The sequence below is a fragment of the Cyprinus carpio genome, chromosome B3 (genome assembly GCF_018340385.1).
Source record: "Cyprinus carpio isolate SPL01 chromosome B3, ASM1834038v1, whole genome shotgun sequence".
Classification (NCBI taxonomy): domain Eukaryota; kingdom Metazoa; phylum Chordata; class Actinopteri; order Cypriniformes; family Cyprinidae; genus Cyprinus; species Cyprinus carpio.
This window is the reverse complement of record NC_056599.1, coordinates 10,477,110-10,491,489: the sequence shown is the minus strand read 5'-3', so window position 1 is coordinate 10,491,489 and position 14,380 is coordinate 10,477,110. Positions and strand designations below refer to the sequence as shown.

The 14,380-nt window shown below is 36.0% G+C and overlaps 1 long non-coding RNA gene across 1 annotated transcript; it reads right to left on the bottom strand.

Annotated features, from left to right (window-relative positions):
- Positions 1-711: 711 nt before the first annotated feature.
- Positions 712-14,158, bottom strand: LOC109045739. The gene is made up of 7 exons (XR_006154158.1): positions 14,113-14,158; positions 13,596-13,637; positions 13,360-13,401; positions 13,213-13,245; positions 6,063-6,098; positions 1,913-1,938; positions 712-1,073 (listed from the first exon to the last, which is right to left on the bottom strand). It is a non-coding gene; the product is annotated as an uncharacterized LOC109045739 (long non-coding RNA).
- Between the last annotated feature and the right edge of the window lie 222 nt (positions 14,159-14,380).

The following is a 14,380-nucleotide window of genomic DNA, read 5'->3' as shown; positions in this document are numbered from 1 at the left end:
AACTAATAGGAATAAAATTTATGTACCATATTTTTAAGAAATTTCAGAGGCTGAAAGACATATATTTGATGGTTTATTTAAAAAAAATATATATATATTTTTTTTTTATCTTTTTACATTATGTTCAGAAATATCAGACCTAAGCAATTGCTACATTGTATACACAGAGACAGCAAGCAAGGCAATGACTAGTGCCCAAATTCAACTGGATCAAGAGTTTAGCGATTAAATAATAAGTAGTTAGAAATAGAACTTCACATGAGTTTAATAAAACAGAACAATATTTTGTATTTTAGCATCACATTAATATATTATTCATAGGTATTACATTTACATGCTCAAAGTAAACTTACTTTAAGATCATAAACTTGCATTGTAAGTATTACCTTGTAGATATTTATTACACAAATTTAGTTTATAATTGAATCACAAATATTGTACATATTTCCTTTGTACCTGTTTAGTGTTTAAATTACATTTTTGTTGTTTGAGTTAAGATTTTGTAAAATTTGTTTAGATTTTGAATTGGTTGTTTTTTTGTTGCATTCATCAACAATTACAGATTTACACTGCCATTTACTTTTTATCTTTAGTTTAAGGTTCTTTGTGTTTTGGATATGGGTGAGTTTGATATGTGATGTGAAAGAAATCAAAGAATTGATCACATTGATATTTTATTTTCTGTACTTTAAATGATGTTTTGTTTTATTATTATATACACTAAATTTCCAGAATACTAATTCTGAAATTATCACAGATGATCAGAGGTTCAGTGTAGATTTTACACCAAGCAGGATCTAAACTAATAAACTGACAAATTTTCTCATTAAAAGCCTGACCAGTTGTCTGATCACTGCTAAATCCCACTCAGTACAGTTATAGTGTAATAGTTAAAAATACACTTTGGGGAGCATCCATCTGTCTCATCATTATAAAGATCATTCTCATCAAATTTGTAATTTTGCCTACATCTTTCCCTTTTTACTGTTCTGTTTCGTCATGTATCACTTCTTTCCCATCTTCAGACTCAATGAGACATGCATTAGCTGAATCTTCACCCAGAGTTGCATTCACTGTTGAAATATTGAACATTCTGCTTTACAGACAAGTATATAATAAAATAATAGTAATGTATTGTTTTTTAGCATCTAGTGAGGAATCATTATAAAGAAAAAAGAAGATTCTGCATAGGGACACTTACTTAAACCTAATGTTCAAAGCACAATACATTATGAACAATAATATTTATAATTCTCAAATCTTATCTGCAATTTAAGTTTAGAGATTTGACACATTTCACACAGTATCTACTATAAAGACTGATCTGTTATGCTAAAATTAGCTAATAGCATGTAAAAAATGTGCCCTTTTGTAATGTGAATTTTTTTATCTGAAGTGAATCATCTTTTGTAGAAAGCAAAATGTCTGTCTCTAGATTGTTTTTTTTTCTGTTGTTCTGATACAATTTCCACAAACATATTGTACATTTATTGTATATATTTAGTGTACAAAACTCTAGTACTAATCTCACAACAAATCATCAAAAACATACTTTTATTTTCAAACATTTCAGCATATTTTCAGTTGTGTTAGTACAGTACACAAAAGCACAAAGTATTATTTCCATGAAAAAAATTTTTTCTAAAAGTTTCATTCACAGTAACTGTCTTTTCATAATGTATGTTCAGATATTATTGTACTAAGAGTTTTGAAAATGTACATCTTATTTGTGGAAACTGTACCAAAACGAATGGGAAAAAAACCCCACTGTAATATACATGAATATTGTTGTGTAAATACAGTACTCTTTCTTCACACGCCCAAGGATCAGAACCATTTGACTGCATTTATCCAGTGACAGTTTGTATACTTTCTAACTATAAATATAAAAACATTAGTACTTTTTACTCACCTTGTCTGTTTCTAAATGAGTGACCACTAGAAACAGGAAAAAAAAAGTATTAAGTTATAAAGGGTTCATAATAGCATCAACAATAGCTGCGTTTACATGGACCCTACTAATCCGATCGTAATAGGACTAGAAGCACAATCAGAATAAAAATGTCACATGTAAACAGGTCAATCGGATTGAATTGGCCAGATCCGACTAAAATTTTGATCAGATTGTAAGAGGTGGTTTATTCCTTTTGTAATCCGAGCCAGAGGACATGTAAACACTTTATCGGATTGAAAACCGAAACTGGAAAGTACTGCATGCGCAGACGCAGTGACATAGAAATAGCGTAATAACGTATGACGCAGGGATTGAGCTGTTCTTCCTGGTGAATAAAGTGTCATAAATGAGTGTCCCGTCATTATAAAACTCCCCCTTCACTTAGCGTCTGTGAAGTAGAGCAGCACAACATCCCACCAGTCCCTGTTTAAGACTCATTAACAGACGACTAGTTTTGGGTGCGGGAAGGGGCACTTTTACTACTTTTTTTTTAAGTAATCAGCACTGCACAACAGTTCATATGCTGGTTGGTTGATTAGTTAGGACCGGAGTTGGTATATATATTGTGTTTTTTGATTTTTTAAACAGTAATAGGCGACAGTGAGTGAAAATGTATTATTCATTCAGTGTGCGCATGTCAAAAGAGTAAATCTGATCAAAAGCTAGTGACATAACTGTATTTTTTGTGTTCCACTGTGCTCTATTTTAATTGTTGTTGTCGCACTAGATTGATGTTTGTGACCTGTGCCATTGCGTTGTTTTTGTTTTCTTCCTTTAACCAAACTTTTGTATCTCTGCCTGACAAAATATTTTATACAGTTTATTTTAAGCAATTTCACTTTATGATTCAATATGATGAAAAAAGAATCTCCTCTCTCTTTTTCTTTCTTTCTTTCTTTCTTTCTTTCTCATAGGGTACATTTTACTTTTTTTTTAATTACGACAATTACTATATATATATATATATATATATATATATATATATATATTAATAGATATATATATATATATATATAATACATATATATAATATATATAAAATAAAGTATTTTTTTTTACTTTTACACAAGTATGTTTTTAACCAGTGTCTGTGCCTCACTTAATTTTAAGTCCTTTTTACACCTGTGCAAAATTTACATTAATAATAAAATTATAACTTAAAAAGATACATTTTCCTTGTTTTTTTTTCTGTTCTCATTCGGTAGTTGATCATGTTCTGAAGAAAATATAGAATAAAGGCAAGAGAAAACTACATTAAACAGATAACATCAGACACGTGTACATGTTGTAACTGAATAAATAATTAATTTAATGTACATTTTATAAACATGCACCTATTCTTTATGTTATAAAAAAAATATAATAATGTAAACATGCATCTGTATATATATGCTTAAATTAATAGTGAATATAACCTAAAGATAAATTCACCTTGTTGTTTTCTGTTCTTGTTTTCCTCTGTTTTTTTTGTTTTTTTTTTTTTGTGTGGTGTGTGTGTGTGTTGTGTGTGTGTGTGTGTGTTGTGGTGTGTGTGTGTGTGTGGTGTGTGGTGTGTGTGTGTGTGTGTGTGTGTGTGTGGGTGTGTGTGTGGGTGTGTGGTGTGTGTGTTGTGTGTGTTGTTTGTCTCTGTGTACTGGAAGGCTTATGTGTCACTAAAACAAATTCCTTGTATGCGTTAAGCGTAAGCATGCTTGGCAATAAAGCTCTTTCTGATTCTGATTTCTGATTCTCCTCCAGTAGTTTATCACGTTCTCAAGAAAATTCAGAATAAAGGCAAAAGAAAACATTAAATAGATAAAATCATGGGTATATATGGTAAATAAATTCAATCTTACATTTTATAAACATGCATCTATTATATAAGTGTGTGTGTGTGTGTGTGTGTGTGTGTGTGTGTGTGTGTGTGTGTGTGTGTGTGTGTGTGAACTGCTTTAATGTCAATTATGGCTCATTTTATTTACATATGAATACACAGTGTGTTAATGTTTTGCAGATCAGCAGACTTAATTTATTAATTAATTGATAAAATTCATTGTATTCTGAAAAAAAAAAAAAAAAAAAAGATTAAATTTATTTAATTATCTCATCCTAATAACAAATTTTATAAAAAAAAGGCAGATAATTAAATAAACTTAAGCTATACACAGATGCATACACAGTGTCTGTTAAGCAGATACTTTTGGATGAAAACATTTTTTTTTTTTTTTTTTACATTAATAATGAAATTATAACTTAAAAGAAAAATTCACCTCATTTTTATGGAAGCAGATTAGTCTCAAATATAATTCACGCAAAAAACACGATTCACACATGCGTAAACAATTTCACATGCATGAAACCTAATTCACGTACACACAAAAAAAAAAATTCACGTGCGTGAAAAAATATATATATTCACAAAAAGCAATTCACATGCGCAAAATAAAATTATATATTCATTAAAATACATTTCACAAATGCAAAACACAATTCGTAGATATACAACTGTGCACAAAAAACCTTTGAATGTTTAAAATTTACGAGTGTCTGAATGTACCAATCGTCATTTACTAATCCACTCGGATTTGTGTGTGTGTGTGTGTTTTTGAGACTTTCCTGGCAGAGCTATCTTCCCACGTGGGTTTGTCGTACTCTTTAGCCAATCAGATGCGAGCTTACCATTCAACCAATCATATCATAAGCCACTGAGAGTGCATTCAAGGAGCAAAATTCTGTGCACCTTTTGCGCAATATGGATTAATTAGAACGGAAATTAAGTCTTTACATCAGTAATCAGTCATCAGCGACCCAATTGGAACTCAATTGAGACAAGTGAAGCCCATTTTTAGCGATTTTTAGCACTTCCGTTTCTGACGCGCAGACTTAAACAAAGGAAGCTTCTGCCATTATTGTGACTTCATCTGAACATGTGCAAAACTACTCTCCTTGAGTGCACTCTCAGTGGCTTATGATATGATTGGTTGAATGGTAAGCTCGCATCTGATTGGCTAAAGAGTACGACAGACCCACGTGGGAAGAGAGCTCTGCCAGGAAAGTCTCAAAAACACACACACACAAATCCTCTGGTGGATTCGTAGTAAATGACGATTTGTGGATTCGTAGTAAATGACGATTTGTACATTCAGACACTCGTACATTTTAAACATTCAAAGGTTTTTGTGCACAGTTGTATATCTACGAATTGTGTTTTGCATTTGTGAAATGTATTTTATGAATATATAATTTTATTTTGCACATGTGAATTGCTTTTTGTGAATATATATTTTTTTTCACGCACTTGAATTGTTTTGTGTGTACTGTGAATTAGGTTTCATGCATGTGAAATTGTCTACGCATGTGTGAATCGTGTTTTTTGCGTGAATTATATTTGAGACTGTTCTCATTCTGTAAAAGTGCATTGTTTTCTGAAGAAAATTCACAATAAAGGAAAGAGAAAATTATATTAAAACACAGTTACATATCGTAACTGAATAAATAATTCAAATGTACATTTGTGACCCTGGCGCACCAATCTAGTCATAAGTAACATGAGTATATTTGTAACAATAGCCAACAATACATTGTATGGGTCAAAAAAAAATGATCGATTTTTATTTTATGCCAAAAATCATAAGGATAATAAGTAAAAATCATGTGCCATTTACATATTTTGTAAATTTCCAACCATAAATATATCAAAACTTCATTTTTGATTAGTAATATGCATTGCTAATAACTTCTTTTATAGAACTCTAAAGGTGTTTTTGTCAATATTTAGATTTTTTTGCCCTCAGATTTCAGATTTTCAAATAGTTGTATCTCGGCCAAATATTTTCCTATATCCTAACAAACCATACATCAATGGAAAGATTATTTATTCAGCTTTCAGATTATGTATAAATCTCAATTTCGAAAAATTGAAGACTGGATTTGTGGTCCAGGGTCACATTTTATAAACATGCAACTATTATAGGAGAGAAATAATTACAACAAACATAAAATAAATAACTGAATAAATAAAGTCAATTTGAAAATGGAAAAAAAAAAAAAAAAAAAAAAAAAAAAAATAATAATAATAATAATAATAAAAATGACTAGTTAAACAATAACCTAATGAAGATAAATTCACCTTATTGTTTGCTCTTCTCCTTCTGTTTATTAAGCACTGAAAAAAAAATCAGAATAAAGGCAAGAGAAAACATTAAATAGATAACATCACGGGTATATATAGCAAGTGAATAATTTAAATAAACATGCATCTATTAAAGGAGTGGAATAATAACTACAAATATAAAAAAGAACAAAAAATGTTTAAATTGATAGTGAAATAAAATTGATACTCCAAGATGGCGGCCCTAGGCTAAGGGCTAACCCAACTAGAGCAGCGATTCCGTCACTAATGCTCTCAAACGTTTGCTCTCTGGAAAATAAACTGGACTTAATTCAACTCAGTCGGTCTACAAAGCATGAGACAAGGGATTGTTGTGTGTTTGTTTTCACTGAAACATGGCTAAACGACAACATCCTGGACTCCGCTTACAGGAAGGGGGACAATGTCTTGTATAAACAGGCTAAATACACACTGGAAAAGGAGATCAAAGTGGCAAAGAGGAATTATTCTGATAAAATAAGGACTCAGTTCACTTCCAACGACTCAGCATCAGTGTGGAAAAGTCTGAAAGAGATCACCAATTACAAGACACCACCCCCCAGCACTGTGGAGAATCAATGACTGGCAGACGATCTGAACGAGTTTTACTGTAGGTTTGAAAGAAGAACACCCATCACCTGCCCTGAAACGCCTCTCTACACAACCGTTCACACCATTCACAACTCCTGCAACCCACCTTGAATGCCTCTCCAAACAACCCGTTCTCACCATTCACAACTCTTGCAACCCGTCCTGAACACCTCTCAAAACAACCGCCCTCACCATTCACACCTCCTGCATCCCCCCTCTCCCCCACACCTGCAATACAGATAAGCGAGGATGCGGTGTGCCAGGTCTTCCGGAAGCAGAAAAGGAAAAAAGCACCAGGCCCAGACTGTGTTACACCAGCTTGTCTGAAATCCTGTGCTGACCAGCTGGCCCCCATCTTCACACAGATCTTCAACAGATCACTGGAGCTGTGTGAAGTCCCTTCATGCTTCAAACGCTCCACCATCATCCCCATCCCAAAGAAAATCCAAAATTACAGGACTAAATGACTATAGGCCTGTGGCTTTAACGTCTGTGGTCATGAAGTCATTTTGAAAAAACTGGTGGTGGCCCACCTGAAGGACATTAATGGACCCTTACTGGATCCTCTTCAGTTTGCCTACAGAGCAAACAGGTCTGTGGACGATGCAGTAAACATTGGACTGCATTATGTTCTGCAACACCTAGACAGACTGGGGACTTATGTGAGGATCCTGTTTGTGGACTTCAGCTCGGCCTTTAACACGATCATCCCAAACCTCCTCCTTCCCAAACTAACTCAGCTCTCTGTGCCCACCTCCGTCTGTCAGTGGATCAACAGCTTCCTGACAGACAGGCAGCAGCTAGTGAGGCTGGGAAAATACACATCCAGCACCTGTACAATCAGCACCGGAGCTCCCCAGGGCTGCGTTCTCTCCCCAATGCTCTTCTCCCTGTACACTAACGATTGCACATCTAAGGACCCCTCTGTCAAGCTCCTGAAGTTTGCAGACGACACCACACTCATCGGTCTCATTCAGGACGGGGACGAGTCTGCTTACAGACAGGAGGTTAAAGAGCTGGCTGTCTGGTGTACTCTCAACAACCTGGAGCTTAACACGCTCAAAAACAGTGGAGATGATCGTGGACTTCAGGAGAAACCCCCTGCTCTCCCCCACTAACCATCATGAACAGCACTGTGACTGCAGTGGAGTCATTCAGGTTCCTGAGCACCACCAATCTCTCAGGACCTGAAGTGGGACATTCACATTGACTCCATAGTGAAAAAGGCCCAGCAGAGATTGTACTTCCTTCGCCAGCCAGAGGAAGTTTAACCTGCCCACAGGAGCTGCTGAAACAGTTCTACTCCGCCATCATTGAATCCGTTCTCTGCACTTCAGTAACTGTCTGGTTCAGCTCAGCTTCTAAATCTGACCTCAGAAGACTACAGAGGGTAGTCCGGGACTGCTGAGAGAATCATTGGTACAACCCTCCCCCCGTCTATTCAAGAACTGTACTTATCCAGAGTGAGCAAAAGGGCTGGCAAAATCACTCTGGACCCCTCACATCCAGCACACTCCCTGTTTGAACTGTTGCCATTCTGGTCGACGCTACAGAGCCCTGAGCACCAGAACGAACAGACACAGGAACAGTTTCTTCCCTCAGGCAATCCATCTAATGAACACTTGATAATACTGTGGAACACATTTTACACTATTTATATTTACAGACACATACACTTTTTATCTAACACACATACTTAGTGTACACTGAAATTATTATTTTTTTAGCACATAATATACCTGTACATACATAACTGCTCATTGGAATATATCTGCCCATACAATTGTCAATCTGTATATTGTCATTCCTTGCCTACTGATTTGTATTTTTGTATTTTTTTATTCTTTTATTGTGTGTTTTTTGTTCTGTCGCTGTCATTCTGTTGCACTGCGGAGCTTCTGTCACGAAAACAAATTCCTCGTATGTGTAAACATACCTGGCAATAAAGCTCATTCTGATTCTGATTCTTTCTGAGCTGCACGGGTTAACCTGCTCCCTAGCGGACAGAGACACAGCACTGTCTGGTAAGACTCGTGGGGTGGCGTGTGTGTGTACGTCAACAAAGAGTGGTGTAACAATGCTGTACTAGTGACAAAACACTGTTCATCGCTGGTGGAGTTTGTGTTTGTGAAGTGTCTACCATTCTATCTGGCAAACTAGGGGTGTCCCCGACTAAAGCCTTCTACACACTCCACGATTTTAGCAATCCTGTAAGATAATTGCTGGTCACACTGTGCGACATGGATGTAATAAACTTGGGTACGACATGCATGTAGACTGTACGATGACGACAACTATTGACACGTAGGCTACGGCGCACATTTCTATAGAAGAATAAAACATCATTAGCATGCGCTAGTGGTAAACAAAAATAGCATAATGAATCACATTTTGACAGTTGTAGTTTTTATTAGGGGTGGGAGAAAAAAATCGATGCATCGCGATTCTCTCTCCTACGATTCTGGATCGAATCTGAGCTAGTTTTTAACCAGATGCGCGATGACGCTGAGTTTGCTTTAGACACAACCGTACCCTGCTTGCTTCCAATTCCCCTCACACATACACCACTCGAACCTTCAGGTAAGTAATCTTTCATAATGTTTTTCATAAAGTGCAGAAATTACATTGAAATTAAATTCTTGGTTTCATTGGATAGGATGTGATGTGAGAGATTTGTTTTATGTTTGAAGTGTGCGGTCTCGCCCGTCGGTATTTTCCTTACAAATGCTCTACGAAGTCATACTTTATGTGGTTTGGAATGCAGTGGACTTGTACATTTAAAATATGAACCTCACTAACAGAAGGCTGATTTCAATTTCAAATGCTGATGCGCGCTCTGTTTGTGAAGACTGCTCGCGCTTGCGGCTGTGCGCGTCTCAAAATGGTTTTATGATGCAAAATTAATGTAAACACAGCCAGTTATTAGGATTGCGATCCGTCCCTTAAAATATGGAATCGTCCCGTATTTAAAGGTAAAATGATGCGTATCAAAACAATACAGGACGTGATTTGTCCCGTATTTTACAAAGGCCAACACATATTTGAATTAACAAATAAGTATTTTGCACTGTTTATAATACTAATAGCAATTATAATTAAATACATTTCATAACAAGTATTAGAGAAGCTCATTTGTGCGTGATTTTGGCGTCTTTGTTTCCATAGCGACGGAGTCTCCAGAACGCGCGCAGTTAAAGTCCTTTCACAGGAGCGCAGCATGCGTTAAACAAACCTGCGCGGTTTAAAACATCTAGGAGCTCACATCTGCCCTTTGAACACAAGACTGTCCAGATGTAGGGCAGGATGGGAAAGTTATCAGTGTGTCTGTCCAGTAACTAATGATGGGCACGCAGTTTGCAGAGAAGCATTTCAGTTGTTCACGGTGGACTGTCTGATTTAGAGGGACAGTTCACCCAAAAATGAAATTTTTTGTCTGTTTACACATCCACATGTTGTTCTAAACCTGTAATAATTTCTTTCTTCTGTTAAACAAAGGAGAAGATACTTTAAATAATGTAGGTAACCAAACAGTTTCTGGTCCCCAATGACTCCCCAATGGTTTTATTATTATTATTATTATTATTATTATTATTATTATTATTATTTACCTCACCATGGAAGTTACCACCATCAGCTGTTTAGTTGAGACACATTCTTCAAAGTATCTTCTTTTGTGCTCATCAGAAGAAAGAACTTTATGCAGGTTTAGAACAGCCTGGGTAAATTATGACTAGTTTCATTTTTGTGTGAACCATACCATTAAAGTGACAGACACATCTGTGCTTCTAAAGGTATAGGCCTTTTGTTTTATTAACTTTTGGATAGTCTGTAAATATTATATTCCATACATTATCAGAGCTTGGTTGACATAATTATGATATTTTTAGACATGATTAGCCAGATAAATTAATATATTATAATTAATGTTAGTTATGTTTTTAAGTTATATTACTTTAAAATTCTTAACATACAACTGTTTTAGTTTTTTTTTATTTGTAATTATTTTTAAAAGTACTTAATTACTTATGAAAGGATATGTAAATGTAAGGATTTTAAGATTCTCAAGTCTGTAAACTAATTAATTAATGGGGGGGGGGGGGGTAGATCAAGAATCGTTCTGGAATCAGATTGTGAAAGAAATCACCTGTGTCCTGTCTAAATGACTACCGTCCCATAGCACTGACTCCAATCATGATGAAGTGCTTCAAGAGGTTAGTCATGCACAACATCAAAACCAGCCTCCACAACACACTCGATCCACTCCAGTTTGCATACCGTCCAAACCGTTCTACAGACGATTCAATTTCCTCCACCCTCCACATGGCTCTTACCCACCTAGAAAATAAAGACTCCTATGTCAGAATGCTGTTCATCGACTTCAGCATTCAACACAATAATCCCACAACAGCTCATTAATAAACTAAACCTGCTGGGCCTTAACAATTTCCTCTGTTATTTAATTGGGTACTTTATTTTTTAAATTTAGCGTTGGGTTTTTTGGGGGGGGACGTGTGTGTAGATCTCGTATGAGGATAGTCAGCTGTTCCTGACGTGTACCAATCCAGTCTTGACACTTATCACAAGCGGTCTATTTAAATTACCTTCCTTCAGCGTCCCTTCCATCGCATCGCTGCTTGCAATTAACTCCCTCCTCCAACCCCAACTCCACCTAACTTAACCTGTAATCCGATCTGACTTTTGTTTCTTACTTTACTGTTCACTCATTGGAAGCATTCTCTATCACGTTTTGTTTTACAACTCATGTAATTGTAAATTGTAATTATGTATGCATATAATGGTTCTGTTCTGTACTCCGGGGGAGTTTGTCTTGCTGCTCTCCCCGCTCTGTCCAAGCATGGCTGCATGGACAGGCGAGTGTAGTGTTGCCCAGAACAAAACTATACCGCCAACACTAACTGTATGCAATATAACTGTAATAAATATATTTGATGAAAGGGGTCCTGATTGAACTGGAAGACCTCAGTCAGTCGACCACAACAGCTCGAGCACTACCACACTGAGCACAGGTGCCCCACAAGGCTGTGTGCTCAGCCCACTGCTCTTCACGCTGCTGACCCACGACTGCACTGCCAAGTTCAGCTCCAACCACATCATCAAGTTCGCGGATGACACAGCGGTGGTAGGTCTCATCAGCAACAGCGATAAAACACTACAGAGAGGAAGTGGTAAAGCTGGCTGAATGGTGTACTAACAACCTGTCCCTCAATGTGGGAAAGATGAAGGAGGTTGTGATGGACTTCAGGAGAAACTCTGCTGACCAACCCTCACTGACCATCGACAGCTCGACTGTGGAGAGAGTCAGCAGCACTAAATTCCTGGGGGTGCACATCACAGAGGATCTCACCTGGACCACCAACACCACGTCACTCTCTAAGATGGCACAATAGCACCTACACTTCCTCCACTGGCTGAAAAGAGCAAGTCGCCCCCCACCCATCCTCACCACATTCTACAGTGGCACCATTGAGAGCATGCTGACCAGCTGCATCACTGTCTGGTACGGGAACTGTAGTGCAGCAGACCTCAAGAACCTCCAGCGGACAGTGAACACAGCTGCAAAGATCGACGGTGCCCCTCTTCCCTCCATCCCGGACATTTACCTTACACGATGCTCCAGCAAAGACAACAGTATCGTGAAGGACCCCACCCATCCCACCCACAGTCTCTTCCAGCTCCTACCATCAGGAAGACGGTACCGGAGCATCAGCTCTGCCAGACTGCTCAACAGCTTTTTCCCCCAGGCTGTGAGAGACCTGACCTCAAATCACCCCGCCCTCCTCTGAAACCCCACACAAACCCCCTACCTCCTGAAACATGGACCATCTCACCTCCTCCACTCACACACACACACACACACACACACATAAAATAAAAACTGTCTGAAAATCTTTTTTTGTTAAATTTTAAGTGTGATACTGTCAGGTGACTGAGCCAGTACAAACCACCTGTAGTAACACACTCTCCTCTATGCGCACTAGACACTTTTCACACACACTGCTGTGTGTACATAATCCCACACAAGGCTCAGTAATATGTGTATGTTTACATGATCATACACTACAAATCATCTTGCAATGTTCCCCAGCCAGCTGCTTGACTTCCGATGTTACTCTTTGCACATGTACAGTATTATGTGAAGCATTCATATAGTTTGTATTTTTTAGTTTATGTATAGGCAAACATTTATATATATAGTATATTTAGTCAAAATCTGTCAGTAGGTTAGTTGTGTATGGGTACAGTATTTATGTGAAGCATTAGTATAGTTCGTATTTTTTAGTTTATGTATAGGTAAACACTTATATATAGTATATTTATAGTCAAAATCTGTCAGTAGGTTAGTTGTGTATAGGTTTATACTGTTTTACTTCATTGTTGTATGCCTGTATTTATGTAGCACCGTGGTCCTGTGAGGCACGACATTTCGTTTCATTTGTCTGTATGTACATGTATGTGGATGAATGTTTAGTTCAACTTTATTTGAATTGATGTAATAACCTAATAAAGATAAATTCACCTTGTTGAATTCTGTCCTTCTCCTCCTGTATCTCTAAAGAAAATACAGAATGAAGGCAAGAGAAAACATTAAATAGATAACATCATGACTATATATGGTAAGTGAATAATTCAAATGGACATTTTATAAACATGTTTAAACATTCACCTTGTTCAATTCTGTCCTTCTCCTTCTGTAGTTCATCACGTTCTGAAGAAAATTCAGAATAAAGTCAAAAGAAAACATTAAATAGATAAAATCACGGGTACATATGGTAAGTGAATAATTCAAATGGACATTTTATAAACATGCATCTATTAAGGGGTGGAATAATAACTACAAAAAAAAGAACAAAAATAGTTTAAACTGGTAGTGAAATAATAACCTAATAAAGATAAATTCACCTTGTTGAATTATGTCCTTCTCCTTCTGTAGTTCATCACGTTCTGAAGAAAATTCAGAATAAAGTCAAAAGAAAACATTAAATAGATAAAATCACGGGTATATTTAGTAACTGAATTTAATTTTACATTTTATAAACATGCATCTATTATATATGTGTGTGTGTGTGTGTGTGTGTGTGTGTGTGTGAACCGCTATAATGTCAATTATGGCTCATTTTATTAACATATGAATACACAGTGTGTTAATGTTTTGCAAATAACCAGACTTTATTAATTAATGGATAAAATTAATTGTGTTCTGAATAAAACAAAAAAATAAAAAGATTAAAATTATATAATTCATCCTAATAAGAAATTGTATTAAAAAAATGGCAAATAAATAATTAAATAAACTTAAGCTATACACAGATGCATACACAGTGTCTGTTAAGCAGATATTTTTGGATGAAAACATTTGTTTTTTTGTTTTTTTTAATTTACATTAATAATGAAATTATAACTTAAAAGAAAAATTCACCTTGTTTTATTCTCTGGTTCTCATCCTTTAAATGTACATTGTATGCAAACGTGCATTGTTTATAAAGGCAAGAGAAAATAATATTAAAACACAGTTACATATGGTCACTGAATAAATAATTCAAATGTACATTTGTGACCCTGGAGCACCAAACTAGTCATAAGTAGCATGAGTATATTTCTAGCAATAGCCAACAATACATTTTATGGGTCAAAAAAATTTATCGATTTTTCTTTAATGCCAAAAATCTTTAGTATATTAAGTAAAG